The 16,401-nt window shown below is 46.5% G+C and overlaps 1 protein-coding gene across 6 annotated transcripts in view; it reads left to right on the forward strand.

Moving 5' to 3' along the window:
* Positions 1 to 13,820: 13,820 nt before the first annotated feature.
* The window catches only part of REV1 (REV1 DNA directed polymerase), a 55,925-nt gene continuing 53,344 nt past the window's right edge, over positions 13,821 to 16,401 (forward strand). For 4 of the 6 annotated variants that reach the window (XM_084496069.1, XM_084496079.1, XM_084496078.1 and 1 more), the window contains exon 1: positions 13,821 to 13,926. The gene's annotated coding sequence lies outside the window, so the exon portion shown is untranslated. Of the gene's footprint in view, positions 13,927 to 16,177; positions 16,250 to 16,401 lie in introns of those variants that run through there. The other 2 variants (XM_084496075.1, XM_084496077.1) reach the window with 1 other exon arrangement.

Here is a 16,401-nt window from a genome sequence, read left to right on the forward strand (position 1 = left end):
TGCAAATCCCTCCAGGTAAAGCAGAAAGAAGACACTAAGCACAAGGAGTATATCCAATTTGAAAAGCAGCTGGGAAAAGGCTGCATGTCTTTGAAAAACTGCCTTACAAGACATCCCCAGCCCTCTCACTGCTACTGAGCTTCTCAAGAACCATTAAAATCAAGATTTTGGAGCTACGACCAGTTAAGGGTTTCAGTGTTGTAACAAATCACATCATTTAAGGTGGCTGGACCCAGAGTACAAAGCCCTGTACCAGGCACAAGGCCATCATCTGTGAAGAGCTCTGGATGACTTGGATAAACAATTTAAAATCTTCACATGAGGAGAAACCTCCTGGAAACAGGCGAGTAGCAGCACCTGCAGTGAACTCCAAAGCATCAGCACCTGATACGGGGCCGGCAGCAAGCCCTCCCACCCAGGCAGATCGAGTGCCTCCAGGAAAACCTCTTAAGAAACAGCTGAACCAGGTGACAGCAGTGAGAGTATTTTTCTGTTTGCAGGTCAGCATAGCAGGTTATTTGCTAGAACCTGCAAGCAAGCTGTTCTTAACATAAACAGGTTCTCTGTCAGGAGAGGACCCGACTCCATCCACAGCATGTCTGCTCCATCCTTACCTCCATCTTGCACATCCCACACTGGCAACAGCCAGAAAATGGTCCTTTGGTGCGATCACTGGAGTAATTCTCACTGGCATCCAAAACTTACTGATAACCTGAAACGAGAGGAAGCTAAGACCTCTTGTGAAGAAAGGCTGAGAGAGCTGGGGATGTTCAGCCTGAAGAAGAGAAGGCTCCAGGGTGACCTCGCTGCAGCCTTTCAGTACCTTTAAGGGGCTTATAAAAAAGATGGAGAGTGGCTTCTTACATGAACAGGCAGGGATAGGACAAGGATAGGACAAACTAAAAGAGGGAAGATTTAGACTAGGTGTTAAGAGGAAATCCTTCACTCAGAGGGTGGTGAGGCCCTGGCACAGGCTGCCCAGAGAAGCTGTGGCTGCCCCATCCCTGGAGGTGTTCAAGGCCAGGCTGGATGGGGCTTTGGGCAGCCTGGTCTGGTGGGAGGTGTCCCTGCCCATGGCAGAAGGGTGGAACTGGGTGGGCTTTAAGGTCCCTTCCACCCCAAACCATTCCATGATTCCATGATTCTAAGAATGATAAATGTTATTTAAACTTCAAAGACAAAAATGAAGGGATCATCTGTTTTGGCAAGTGGCTGTAAACTGGCCAATCTGGAGTCAGTGGATTCTTTTTATAGCTCTCTTCATGACATTGCCTGGAGTAAAAGCTTCAAAAAGGTTTAGATGGAGCAGCCGTAACTTGTTCTCATTTCATCAGAACATACATTTTGACTAGGGAGAGATTTAAGGACCTAGGCTTAGGTCCTCAGGTATCTAGCTCGAGCTTCTATTTTCTAACCACAATAAAATATGGTAGACTTTGCTGTGTACTGAGCTGAGTCAAAACACTGTCCGAGTGGAGGATTTGAACTTAATGAACAAGGTGTACACAAAATATGTACTCTGTCTTGTCATGCTGCTGTAGGTCACAGTCTCACAAAATTCCTCCTTCCCTTCCACACAAAGCCACAAGAAGAGGATGAAGCTATATTGTCGGTCTCTGAGAATAGGAAAGGGGTAAATTGATACCCACATCACAAAGCTCCTATCAAAGCACAGATGGGTGCTTTGAGCCGACAGAAGGCAGCTGGAACCCTGAAAGCAACCCAGAATTCACTTTTGATTATAGCTTTGTGTGTGTGTGTGTGTGTCCTGAGGATTTTACACTGAAGAAGCAGAAGTGACCCAGCTGCAGCCCAGCTCTGCTCTTTGCCTTTCCATTCGCCTTACAAGTGCCAATTTAAAACATGTGTCGGGCACAACTGGCACATAATGAAACGATGGCATTCAGATTGTACTGCCTTCATTAAAGCAATACCGAGTTTCCACTCACCAGGTTCCTTCTCATTTTAAGCCGTGCTGCAAACTGTTCTCCATCCCAGTTGCTCTCTCGAAAAGTAACCGGACAGATCCCTCCCAGCATTTCTGCTGCACCTTTTTGAGTCAGGCAGCAGAAACAAGTGCATGGTGGCACTTTCCCAGGTGATGTTCTTCGGGTACCCTCCCAAACTTCATTCAGTCCACTCCTAATACGCTCCCAACTTCCTACCTTCAAGAATTTATCCATTTTCAATGTTATATACCAATATGAAAGACACCTCGGTTTATCCAGACAACACAGAAAAACATGGTGGTATGAAGTAGGCTCAAAGAACAAGAAATGTTTGGAAGTAAATTCCTTTTTCTACTTCAAGAATGTTTTTGGTTTTAGTTCAAGAAAAGGGTACTTTGCAAACAGGGATCCTGTACAAAAACCACAGTCCACAACAACTGCATGTGAGAGATATCACAGCTCTGAAACTGCAAGAAAGCTTTCTGCAGTGTCATAACAGGATGGGGAGTGGGATTTTCTATGTGGCTGAGATGCATTTGAGTGCCAAGCTCCCCAACAGCCTTGGAGGTCACTGCCTAATCCCACATGAATTATTTTTGCCCTTCCAAGGAGCTTTCCATATGAGCCAGGAAGCATAGTCAGAAAAGGGAATGCCTCACATCAGAATTACAGCTGCCTGAAAGGAAGGTGTGGGGAGCTGGGGGTCAGCCTCTTCTCACAGGTAACCAGTGACAGGACCAGAGGGAATGGCCTCAAGTTGCACCAGGGGAGATTTAGGTAAGAAATGAGGAGACATTTCTGCTCAGAAGGAGCAGTCAGGCACTGGGACGGGTTGCCCAGGGAGGTGGTGGAGTCACCGTCCCTGGGGGTGTTCAAGGAGAGGTTGGACCTGGTGCTTGGGGACATGGGTTAGTGGGTGACAGTGGTGGTAGGGGGGTGGTTGGACCAGGTGATCTTGTGGGTCTCTTCCAACCTTAATGATTCTGTGATTCTGTGATCTCAGCACCTCTCATGGACATACCGTGTAATTCCAGATTACCCTGCCCTGCTGCCCTTCGCTCTGTCCTGGAGGTAAAACCAGAAAACTTGGCATTAAGGTGGTCAGAACAACTACAAAGTAGTAGTAACCTTACACTTCAGCATGGAAAAGCTCATCCCATACAGACTGCTTGGGCAGTGTGGGAAAACCATGTCAGAGCTACTTATACATGAAAAAGCAGCCATGAATACTTTGAGGATGGCATAAAAGCAGGCAGATAGCAAAAAGAAGCATTAAAAAGGCCTTTTTTAAATGAGGGTAAGACCTTTCTTCCTGACGTGATAGAAAAAGAAGTAATAAGGAAGGTGAGGTAAGGTCAGGTTGCTGGATAACGCAGACCGCCTGGGTAGCAAGATATCTGCCAAATGAAGTGAGACAGCATGACTGTGAGAGGTGCCAGAGAGAAGGTGGCTACAGAAATTAAGGTCTGAGGTGAAGAGCTCAGCACCAGCTGCCTAAACAGCACTGCAGACGGCTCACTGAAGACATCTGCTCGGGGTACAGCTGCAAGCCAAGCATCTAACAAGGTGTGTGGCTACTCAGTGGACAAGACGGTGGATAAAGCAGAAAATATTCTCCATTTATACCATTCAATGCTGAATTCTCACCTGGCATACTGCCCATGCCCCTCTGCGAGCTCCAAAAGATCCTGCAGGAATGAGTGGAGGTCAGAGAGTGAGAATAAGTGAGTGGGCAGTGGAGGCAGAGACAGGACTATGGCAGGAAGAGCATGGAAAGACTGAGGTTTGTTTATCTCAGAAAGGAGATGGAAAAGAAGGGACTCAGCAAGATAAAATACCAAATACTCCAGGAGAAGATGTCTCAGACACTTCTCTTTACCTTGCTGTATAACGCAAGAATAAAGGAATGTTCAGCAAAATGAAGAGCTCGTGCATTCAGAGCTGATCAAAGGAAATTCTCCGTCACGTAGTGTGTAATTGGACAGTGGAAGGTATCACCACAGGAAAGCACCGAGGTCAGGAACTTTGCAGGATTCAAAGAAGGATGGGATGGGCTGTATGGATCACAGGAATATCCACTCAGAACAATTATGCTAAACTTTGGAAGAAGCATAAAGACGGGGTTTCAGAGTTTAAGCCAGCATCTGACTACGGGAGAATAAAAATTAGGTTTCTGTAGGGGTAGATTATCCCACATCTGTCTCTGAGGTCCTTCTTTGCCAGCAGCTGATACCTGCTCCTGCCTTGTGTTCCCTTTTACGGAGTTGCCAGCATCAACAGGGAGGGCAAGGCTAAATCATGACCTGAGCTGAATCCCCAGCAAACAGCTCTCTGTTAGGAGGCTCCTGCATACAAACCACCTATTTCCTGACAACATGCTCCTTAAGAACCAACCTTTTCTAAAAGCAGCAGACATACCTCTTCTCAGACCACGATGCAAACTGAAGGGAGCCCAGGCCTTCTGTTGAGGTCCGTATAACTAATCCATATACTCCAAACTGTATCCGCCAGCTCCAGGACCTCAGGGCTCGGCTGGAGATCCAGGCTCCATCCAGCTCAGCCCAGCTGCAGCAGCAGCAGTTTCAGAGCCCCCATCAATTTACTTACTTCAGGAGCCTCTCTCTGACGCCCACACAGCCAAGCACAGATTTTCTGCGTAGTTCTGGTGCCTGAAGCCCATGTAATTGCAGTTGAAATGCTTATATCCCATTTTGCAGAAACCAAACAAAACCAAACCCTGAAACACTGCAGAGTGGATTGTTCCCCTAAACCATTTTGCTATTTTTTCTGGGCCTTTCCTGCCCTCCTGCTCGTTCCACAGGAGAGTCCCATGCACTCACCGGCCTGAGTTAAGTGTTCCCAAGGCTGTATTCACCCTCAGCTAACTCAGTGAAGTCAAAATGCAGTGATCCTTTCTTTTTCTGCAGCGGTTTGCGAAGTTTCTGCTCTCTGCTCAGTACCTCTTCCTTAATTTTTATAATCTCAGAGCACTCTAAGCATTGTCTGCTAACTGTGCCGATCATTACTATAATTTTAAAATCTCTTTGAGGTCTCTTTGACCCCTCAAAATGAGCCTCTTAACTTTGCCTCAGAACTGAAATCACTGAAACCATTACCGATTAGCTGCTCTATAATGCACCTTGCTCCAAACATAACCTTCCTGAGACGGTGACCCATGCTCCTTGCAGTATTCTAGCGAGGCCTAATAACCATCTTCCAGAGGACTGTATTGCCTCTTTCCTGGTGCATTATAGCTCATTGTTCCGTCGGGCTAGTGTCTTGTTTGCCTTTTTTATTGCAGCTGTGCACTGAAGTGATGGTTTCTATGATTTTTTTTTTCCACGGTAACCCCTTTCTCTCTCTGAGCAGCGTGCCGGATGTAACACCCATTCCTTACATTTGCTCTTTGTTCCCAGACTAATCACTTTTCATTTTCTGTACCAAGCAGCATTTGCCATCTGCTGGCTCATCAACTAAATGATCCAAATCCCTTTTGAATCCGCTTGCATTGTTCCTTATCGCTCCTGCGTGCTTCCAGTCTCACCGTCCAACCAGCAGAGATTTCACATGCACGGCGCTCAGCTCAGGCTTGGGAATCCACAGGATCTTCTCACACCGTGGGCAGAGCGTCCCGCCCGGATTTGCCGCTTGCTGCCTCCATACAGGAATGAAAGGTTGGCTTTGGCAAAAAATTAGGCTCACATATGCTTCAGGCTGCTTGAGAAGGATGGCTTTAAGCCCAGGAGCTGCACCAGGGGATGGCGCAAGGCAGCATCCTGCACCACAGATCCCAAGGATTGTGGAAGGGCTGCTGCAGCTTTCAGAGACCCCCACTAGTGTGCCCACAGCAAGAGGCAGCATGCACTCAGCTCTCCCTACCTGTGTTGGAAGGACAGGCACATGCCACATCTCCTTGCACCACGTACCACTTCTGGGGGGGGGGGGGGGGAAAGGGAGAAAGAAGAGAGGAACGTGAGCAAAACAAGACCTCACCTTTAGAAACCAGGGCTTCTGGCCCCATAGGCAAAAATATAAATTTCCTCTCACCCCAACAGTGCACTCTCTGAAACTCCAGCACAAAGAAATTGTTCTGACTCTCTCTGGGAAATGCATGGAAGGCCAGACGTGTGGAAGAAGCAGGGGTCAGCTGGGGACACGCAGTCTTTTCCCAGCTCTCAGCACCAGTTGTGGCAGGGTGGTGTGCACTAAGCACTGATGCTTTTAAAGCAGGGTTTATGGGCAAGCCTTCTGCTGAGCTGATGCCTGTGCCACACGGCATTCTCTCGGAAACTCTTTTCTGTCTTAGCAACAGCCAGCCTGACTTGCTGGTCTAGTGCCTGTGCTTTATTTTGTTTGTCGTTTCAGGAAAAAATTGTCTGAGATTGCCCAGAGTGAGCAATCTTTTGGATGATCTTTTCCGGTCTTCCCTTAAAAGCATTCCTGCGTTTGAGGCATTATCAGTTGCCTGTCCAAGAAACACTCAGGTAAGAGAAGAACTGGACAACCTGTGCATTCTCTAGCATATTTTCTAAACATGTATTTTCACGTGGAAAATGATCACAGAGTGGTCAGTTCAGAAAGCTAAGATTTTGCATCTGTTTTGTGGTCCACATGTAAAAAGATCTAGTTTTTCTTTAAAGTGTGTCATTTTTTCTAAATGCCACATTTACAAGGGCTGGGCCTGATTTTGAATGACATTTGCTGCTCCCATGTGTAGTTTTTTCTACATGGGGATTTGAGTTCACAACATGAATAAATCTTTAATAAGCTACAAACATCATTGGAAATAACTTGTACTATGCCTTTCTCAGTCAGGACACCAGCATGCCCAGCCTAACTGACTTGCCCTTGGCTATAATCGTGATTGGAGATATCAGCTTTTATCCCAGACTTTCCCACACTTAAAAGCAGCTTGGGTTCTAGGTGCTCAGCATTTCTGAAAGACAATTTTTACCTTTATTTGAGCACAGAAAATCAGCATTCACTCCGTACTGTTCATATGCTCTTTCCTGCTAGGATAGGGTGGTAGGAAAAAAAAAAAAAAAAAAAGAGTTTTGGTAAGTAATGGCAGCATTCCAGTGCTCTTTATTAATACATAAGTCAGAGGAGTTCATCACAGGTATAGGTAGAAAGATTTTTCATAGTCCTCCTCTTAGTCTTACTTAGGTCTCCAATAAGAAAATGAAGCTCACAGACAAATTTAACTTAGTTTCACATCTAAAGAATTTGCATTCCAGGAGAAAAAAAAAAAAAAGAGAGAGAGAGAAAGAACATTGACAGCCCAAATTCAGCCCTTTTTTAACAATAAAAGTCCTGCAATCTGGTTTAGACCTGTTCTTGTGCATTGTAGCTGTATGATTTGTGCAGCATGCAGCCTCATTAAACTGCCTGGAATTCATGAGTGCGATTTGAGCATGCACCTGTAAGATTATTTGATTCACTGGAACTTCTGAAAATCTCCTCTATTATGACATTTAGACACAGCCTGGCTCTCCTGTCTTCCTCTCCCTTTTGGCAAATTTGCATCCAGAAAAATTAAGACTTGCAAAAGGGGTAGAACTCCCATGTCCTTTCAATAAAAGTACAATTTTCCCTATTTATTTCATTGTCTGAAGCAACCCAAATTCTCTCCAAGAGTACTGCAGAGCCTCTGCCCACATGCAAAAATAGATAAATATATACATTGATCAATCTTTTCCTCTGGCTCACAAGCATCCTCCAGGTTGTTTCCTATCTCAAGCCTCAGGACAAGATTTCTCTTGTCTTGTAGTAGGAGCCACTAGGCCAGTTGTGACGTTTGTGCTGTTTCATCCTGCTGACATGCTGTCCTCCTTTCCCCATGTTAACATCCACTGTCTACTTGTTTACCCCTTCCTGAAGCGTTGTGGTAATTCTGTCTCTCTCTGACACTCCACGTTGGGCTGAGAGCCTGAGTAGGGTAGCACAGTTCAAGAGGCTGCATTCTCAGGAGCTGTCAGTGGGTTTCTCAGCAGCCCAGAAAATTCAAAGGATAAGGTGGCCCCTGTTGCCCTTACTGCACCTTTGATGCACTGAGACTTGCAGGATTCACAGGACTGCCCAGAGCTGTGTTTGAAGACATTCCCTTACCAAGTTTTCCTCATTTCAGACTCATTAGTCTCTCCTACAGCCCATTTCCTAGGCAGCCATTACATGTGATATTTGGGTTAGTAGCAAAAATGTTGTTTTGCCTTATCTAATTGTTTCTTTTCTCCCTGTCCCTGTCTTTCCCTGAATCTTTTGTTAACAAGACGTAGACAGGTTCTGATCCTGTAGTCCATAATATGACCTCATGCAATATGACCCCATGTATCAGTCTGGGCAGAGTGGGTTTGAAGGGGTACAGCTCTGCCTGTGATGCATGGCAGAAAGGTGAGATGGATATGCGATTGACTTCTGTGAGTAAGATTCATCTTAATTAATATCAAATACTCCAGAGTGTAGCCCTTTACGTATGAGCTAGTCCCCCTAGGGTCACTTTATACTGGGTGGAGACAGGTCCATTCAAGACTAGCTCAGCTCTAGGTATCTAAATTAGGAGAAATCAATTCAACCCTTCATTTCTGGTTCCAATTGCATCACCTGTGTCTGTGTTCACTGGATTCACTGCATCTGCTTCACTGATGTCAGTAGCATTTTTCGAAACTTGCACTCTTGGAGGTACAAGAAGGCAAACCATGCAGAAATGTGCCAGAATACAGCCCTGTCTTCCAAACGTCCTCAAGATCCTTCCTGACTGTTAACTGGAAGTTCTAATAGGATCTCTGCGACTTGATTTTCTGGATATGCCACCCACTGAGAGAACAAAGGTATCCACTAATTTCTGTCACTGAAAAGATGAGCTCTTCTGTGGCTGTATAGAAAAAGAACCCCTGCAATAAAGCTTTGCTGTCTGTGCAGTAAGAAGAGAATGTGTAAGCCTGTTTAAATGCTTTCAACAGCACTCATTAAATCTCTTATCACCATGAGGGGAAAAAAAAAAAAAAGAAAAAAAATGAAAAAAAAAAAACCACCTTGGCAACACTAAGAAGTAAAATTTAGGGATTTTCATATAACTAAGATATCAAACAATTCTGAGGAGGAGGAAACTGACTCCAAGTAGAAAAAAGGACAAAAATAATTGGGAGTGACTGACCTGGTAACAGAATAATCCTTCCCCTACCTTAACATAAATACAGACCACACAGAGTTTACAGCAGAGAACTGACCTTTCAGAGAAAGAGTCCCACTCCTACCTAACCTGTGTATATGTTTGATAAGGGTCAAACTTCACAGCAGGCAGCAGAGAGTCTGTCTTGGTCCCTGCAAGGAGAGATGCACCTTTCTGAAAACGGAGAAGCTGGGGAGTTAGGTGAGAGACACAGCTTTAAGCTTCTTTATGTTTCTGTAATCCAAATTGCCTATTCAGTGTTTGAGTAGGGTATTTTTTCCCAGTTGCCTAAAAGTGAGCAGCTTTGTTGTTTTGAACAGGCCATCCCCATGTTGTAGCAAGCACCTGCTTTTGGCAAAACTCCAAAAATTGAGTGTTTGTGCCCAGCAAAGCTCTAAGCTGAGCTGGGAATGATGAAGAAACTGTAACAAGAAACACTGCAACTGAAATCAAGGACTCCATCTCATCTTATCTTCGGAGTGGAGATGCAGAAGTTATAATCAGTAAGGGAATATGAGCCTGGAAAGACTATAAAAAAAAAAAAAAAAAAAAAAAAAAAAAAAAAAAACAGGTCAGCGGCATAAAGGCATCCATTTTATTATACCTATATATAGAGAAAGCATATTATTATCTAACAATATCTTTGAGTACTGAGTCATGGTTTCAGATCCATGAAAAGCTAGGCTGCAGGTGGCAATCCACTCATGCATAGTTGCTCTTCACAAAACCCATTTTGCATTGAGGGAACTGCTAAAACGGAGATGCCAGAACGCTATCAGGATGGTGCAGAAATCTTTGCAGATGCACAATTTTCATCTAAAATAAGTTCTACTACTGCAGAGTCCTAGAGTACTTCAGCACAAAATTAGCCAAAATGTATTTTTATGTAGTCTTCCCAGTTTCAAGAGCAGATGCAGCCCTGCTGTATGAGTGGAGGAGGACTGTTGCCACATCATCAGCACCAGTTAAGCATTACACCAGTAGCAGGCAAGGGGAACAGAGGACAGAGGGATCCTTAGACTCCTGAATAAATCCAGACTTTGTGCAAAATAGGTTTGATATATCGGCCACCTCTTCACCTCTTCAGAATGACTACTGGGGAGTAAAGTTGGAAAAATAAAGCCAGCAGAAAAGGCTCATGTGCCAACATTTTTGTTCTTCTTGGTCAGGCTGGTTGAAGACACAGGAGAAACACCCACTGGTGACATCTTTTCCATCAACTGCTGGACTGCAGCAGTAACCTTAGAGCTGTATTGCTCCATCATTAGCAAAATGCCCAGAGCTGTTAGCTCTGCTTCTTTCCATCAGCCTTTCCAGGTTCATTTGCTTTTCATAATTGTTTCGCTTCCCACCATTTTTCAGCCAGATCTTTGTCATTGTCTTGAGAGTGCCTTCTGCCCAGAGCCCCATGGGCATTTCCCCTAATGCCAGGCCCCAATGCAGACTGCTGCTGTCTCTGTGAGTTTTGATGTTGTGCTGCTTTAGCCTTTCACAACTGCTCTTAGTAACACACTCAGAAAAATAAATAAATAAATAAATAAACAAATAAACAACAACAGCAGCAGATTGTTTGCTAGTGTAGATTATCCTGCAGAGGTTTCTTTTTCCTTTTTTTTTTTTTTATTTCTTTTTTCTTTTTTTTTCCTGTGATGTCTAAAAACCATGCAAGAGAGACAGGGATTTCCATCCCTGGCTAGAAATCTTTCCTAGCCTCTTTCACTCTTGAAAGAGCAAGAGTAGCTCTGCCTAGCAGAACTGATTAATTGTGGTTATAATAAAACATATCCCTTCTAAAAATATCTGACTGCATTGTGTTTTAGGAGCTAGAGAAAATTGGCATCATGGCTAAGATGTATGTGTACGGAGCGACAGGCCTTATGTAACACATTAATGCCAGAACTAAACGCTGCAGATTAGATTTTTACAACAGCATTTTTCACCGGTTACCATGAAACAATAGTGCTTGGTCAGGAAACCGCTGCAATAATCCTGCAGCTTTTTTACAAGTCAATATTTAAGGCATCGCTACAGCAGGCTGCGTTACTACAGCATTGCAGGAGCTGTGAAATGAGCCTCCGTCATTCATCATTACCTAGACGTAGGAGACTGCTGCTGAGCACGTCCTCAGCTTCAAATCGGGGGCCGGGGGGGGGGTTTCCAGCCGTGCAGCCTAAGGCGACCCCTGCGGATCGCCAGCAGAGGCAGCGCAGCAGCAGCCTGCAGCCCCTGCCCGGCTCCACGGGGTGTCAGCAGCGGCTGGCGAGGGCTCAGCTGGATGGGGAAGGTGCCCACGTCTTGCTCTCACCTCCCTGTTAGATGCTGTCCAGGTGAGGCAGGTGTAGGACCCTTCCAACCCAGACGGCCCCTTGGTCTATCATATAGGGCATGAGAAGAAGATGGGGTGCTGTCTGCCGCCTTGCAGATGTTCCCAGTTGGTTGTTGGTCTACTAGGGGATGCTGGCATGGAGTAAGAGCTGCAGAAACTGCAGGACAGTGATGTATGGAAAAGCAGAGAACATTAACTGGTAGCCAGTCGGCTTCACCTTACTTAGCCTCTGGAGCTGGTATGAGGATGGTGAGCCTTCTGTTACCAGATGATCATCATGGCTCTAGCAGGGCCAAGTAATTGCCAGTCCTTTTCCTCTAAAACATAGCTAACTACATACCAGTACAACAGGAATTGCAAAAAACATGAAAAACATGGCCAATGCTAAGTTATCCCCATTCCTCTTTCTGTGGCATAGCAATGGATTGAATCCCTGTTGGCCCTCGTATTTACGTGTATTGTGATGGCCCAAGACCAATCAAGTAACTGGGAAATAAGAGCAGAAGGAACACACAGAAGTATCAGTGTGAGGACAGGCCTTCAGTTAGCGGCTCTACGTGCCCTTCCTGGCACAAGGAGGCCCAGAGTTGTCCTGTATTTGTGACAACAGCCTTCAAAGCATCTCACAGCATCTGCAGACACTGCTAGGTCGTGTCTCCTGTATCAGGCGGCAAGTAACATGACACGAAACCTCTCATACTTCACCTGAAATTCCCTTGTGCTGAACTGATTGAAATTACTTCTTTGTTTTTTGTTGGTTGGAGCAGAATTTGACTCAGACAGTAGGATTTATATGGACAAGCTGCTTACCAGTAACACCTCACTGAGATGCTCCAGCTAAGACCACAGTCCCATTGAACTGAGGCCTGTACGTATGTTGCCTCTCTCTCCCTAGCCCCAGATTTAATTCCAAACTTGGTGAAGATAGCAAGAATTATTCTTCTGAAGTCAACACGCTTTAAGCTGGGCTTACCCTGTAAATATTTACACAATGAGTAAGCCTATGCCCCGGTTCCTGATCTGGCTATTATAACCTAAGATGTTTCTGTCAGCTTAGAAGCCTGCCAGTGCAGATGAAGTGCAAAATGAAGGCTTTACAAGACACAGAAGAAAATAATTCCGTTTAATATTTGTCCCTTTACCTAAACTTTTGTACTTTTTCCTTTCCCTCTTACTTATTTTAACTAATTGTACGTAATCTTTGCTGAAAGTGTTGTATGGTTACTTCACCCTTTTTCACTGTTAACTCTTACCCTAGCTTTACTTCACGAAACAAAGCAGCCGTCCCCACATGCCTCCCTAAATAATTGTTGGTTCCTCTTATAATTTGCTAATATGCCAGCTTCTATTTAAAAATAAAATATAATCATTGACTAACCATTTTAAAGCTGCTCTTGCCAACCTAAATTAATCCCCGTTCCACTTGTCTTTCTGCCTTTCTGCTCCACAACTGCCCCCTAGAGAAATAGCTCTGGAAGGAAGCAGCAACGCGCGCATCCACTCACACAGCACTGGGAACACTTGGTTTGCTCCAGACTGGCACGGACTGAGAGCGGTTTCATTAAAATTCTGGGTAAAAAACAAATGTTTTTGGTTTTGTTTTGTGTTTTTTTGTTTGTTTGTTTTTTTTTGTTTGTGGTTTTTTGTTTGTTTGTTTGTTTTTTTCACGTGAAGGTGCTAGGTTTCCCTTGAACATTTTTCTAAGTGCAATGAAGAAACCACGCCCTGAGGGTCACCAGACTTCAGTCTTCAGACTTCAAACATGAACTTCGTGGACTCAACTTTTCCTTAGTCTATGTGGACATTTTGATAAGTGTGAGTTAGGTGTGGGGAAAGGCATGGCCAGTGCTAAGGCTTTTGGCTCCCTCACACAGCGCAGGGCAGGAAAACCCTTGAAAACTTTTTCTAAAGCATGGGACAACCATTTCCGTGCTCTGACAACGCAGGTGGAGAAAGGATGGTTATGGATAAGGGCTTCTGTTACAGAGAGGCGTGCATTTTATTGCTGAAACCGAATCTGCGTGAGGGCTGGTGGGCAAACTGGGGCTTGAGCCAGCGTGAGTGGGGTTGTACCAACGTGTATTTGCGGGAGTGGGGCCATTTTCTCTTTATAAAGCCAAACGAACAAGCTTCCTATGAGCAGCAGGAGTAATGAGGGCCTCCTTCCTAGGGGCACATCCCCTCAGGGGGCCGCCCACAGCGCCCCGCCAGGGGGCGCCACCGCCCCGCGGCCATCCCTCAGCGGGGCGGGGCGGGGCGGGGGAACGGGAGGGGCGGGAGCGGGAGCCGCGCGCGCCCGCCCCGCCCCGCGTCACGTGCCCGGCGGGCGGCCGTTGGTGGCGCGAGGCGCTCCCGTGACGCGCGCGCAGGGAGGGCGGGGGGAGGAGGAGGAGGAGGAGGAGGAAGGCTGGCGGCCGTTACCGGGGGCAGCCGCCATGTGAGGCCCCGGCCGGCAACACAGCGCGGCTGGGAGGCGGCGGAAGGTGAGCGGCGAGCGGCGCTGCGGGCTCCTTGCTGCCTTCCTTCACCCCTTCCCGTCATGGCGAGGCCCCCGTGGCGGTTGGCCTGAGAGGAAAAGAGCCGGGAGGGGGGGAAATAGGGGACGGGGGGGGGGGGGGGCTGCGGGGCCCCTCCCTGCGGCCTGGGCCTGAGCCTGAGGAGGAGGAGGAGGAGGAGGAAGGAGGGGGGTGAGGAGGGGGGGGTGGCGTTATGTAACCGCCGGCGGGGGGAGTGAGGGGGGAGGGGAGAGGGAGGGGAGGGCTGAGGGGGGGGTGTTAGGGTTGGGGGGGGGTGTTAGGGTTTGGGGAGGGGGTGTCAGGGCTTGGGGAGGGGTAGAGGGGGAGGTTTGGGGGGTCTCAGGTGCCCCTCCCCCGCCGGCACCTGCAGGGGGGTACCCGTGTGTGTGTGTGTATGGGGGGGGGGGGTGTTTGGGGAGGGGTCGGCAGCGAGGGGTCACTGCGGGGAAATAGGGGAGGGGATAAATTGGGGAGGGGTGGGGGGGAGCCCTGTCGCAGCCCCGCCGCCCTCTCCTCTCCTCTCCTCCCTTCCTACCTACCCCCCCCCACCCGCAGCCGGCTGCGGATTTTGCGCCCTGCGTTGATTGTGAGGGGGGAGGAAGGGGCACGGAGGGCTCGCCTCTTCTATCCCCCCCCCCCCCCCCCCCCTCCTTCTCCTTCCCCTCTTTCCCCGCCTGCTGCTGCTGCTGTGTTTTGCTACGTAGCCAGCGCCGGCCTGACCCAGCAAAAGGCCCCTGATGGGAGGGAGGTGCGCGGGGATGGCATGTAAACCTTGAGAGCCGAGGGGAGGGTGAGAGCGTAAGCACGCGATCATTATTATATATTTTTTTTGAAGGGGGGGGGGGGTAGGAAAGCCATGGTGCGTGCTGCAATGTTCCATTATCCCCCCCCCCGTGCTTTACGGTTAATGTCAGCCTTTGGAAAGGCAAGGCCTGCGAATGCTCCGTTTGTGTTAATGAGAGGTTTTTCTCCCTGAAAAAGAAGAGTTGATGTTTATTATGGATCTTGATTTAAAGTCGAGGTCCAATCTCGAATTTGATAGTGCAATGCAAAGAAGCAAAGCCAGCAGATTGCAATTGCATGAGCTGAATTTTAACTATAACCTCTTACATTTAATAGCAATTAGGCAACAGTTTAAAACAGTCCTATCGGAGCAACAACAGCACCTAATGAAAAGGTTACAGCCAAAACACACTTGTGAAACAGCCCCGTTTTATTAAGATATTTAATGCGGAAATCCAGATCTCTGACAAATTCTCTCTTTGCCATCTTGTCTCAGGCGTGCAGTCGCTGCCCATCCCCACCATAATTGTCTTTCACTCAGCCCAATTCTGCCAGTGGACGGTGCACCAAATCCCTGTTGGTAAATAATCCCAAGCTGTCAGACTGGAGGTCATTGCTAGGACAGTTAGAGGCTCAGCGCAGACACCTGCCTTGTGACTTGCTGCTGTTTAACTACTTGGAGATAGATTGTTTTTAAAGTAAAACTGTGGTAGTATACTGGAAAAAAAAAAAACGTATTTCAGGCCAGTGTAGTAAACTCCACGTGTGTATTTTTGTGCACAGTGTATGTCTTCAGTGCATTATTCATATTTGGCCTTCCAAATGTATTGCCAGTCTGTCTTTCTGGATGGTGTGCGTCCTCTTACCTAGCCATAGCCTGGTCTGCCTGGTGCAGCCAGCGTCTCGTAAGCGGGAGCTGAGTTTGATCAGTCTTTTCTCATCCCTCGACCTGGATGTCTGTCTTAAGGAAGCTTCATGGCAAATTTTCAATCTTGCTGCCATCCATTTCAGCTACTAGGAAGATTAAAAAAGAAAAAAGACTCTCTAATACAAAAACTCATTTCAAGAACATAGGAAAAATGTGATTACAGACTTCTTAATGAATTAGTTGTTCAGGACAAGTAGGAAAAGAATAACTTACCTGACCCTGCCATGTGCTTTCCCCCGTTTAATCTGTTAAGCTATTGTTTACATTATGAAGAATGATTTTTTTTATTGAACATCCTTCTGCTTTAATTAAAGGACTATATTATCTCTAAGATCTCTGTCGGCTCTTAAGAGTGTGTTTGCCTGGTATAGATGCAGCAAGGGAGCTAAATACCCAAATGCTGAAACCCTCCCCCAAGAATACAGCAACGTAGAGTTTGGTGACAGTGCCATGTGTTTACAAAGCAGAGCAAAAGGAGGAAAAAAGGGAAGCAAATAGAAACGAGAGCGTCCAGGTAGTAAAGAATGATGAAAGTGAAGAGAGCAAATCTAACTGGATGCAAAAGAGCATGAGGAACAGGTGAGGAGTTCTCAAATACAGTTCATGCAGTGTAATTGTGGAAACCTCTCTTTTTTTTTTTTTTTTAAGAGTCAAATTTGCGTAGAGCTTCTTCTCCCTGAGAGCAGCTTTCTGCTCTGTTGTGGAAACCAGACAGCATTTTAATTGGAGAC

The sequence above is a fragment of the Aythya ferina genome, assembly GCF_964211825.1.
Source record: "Aythya ferina genome assembly, chromosome: 1".
NCBI classification, from domain to species: Eukaryota; Metazoa; Chordata; class Aves; order Anseriformes; family Anatidae; genus Aythya; species Aythya ferina.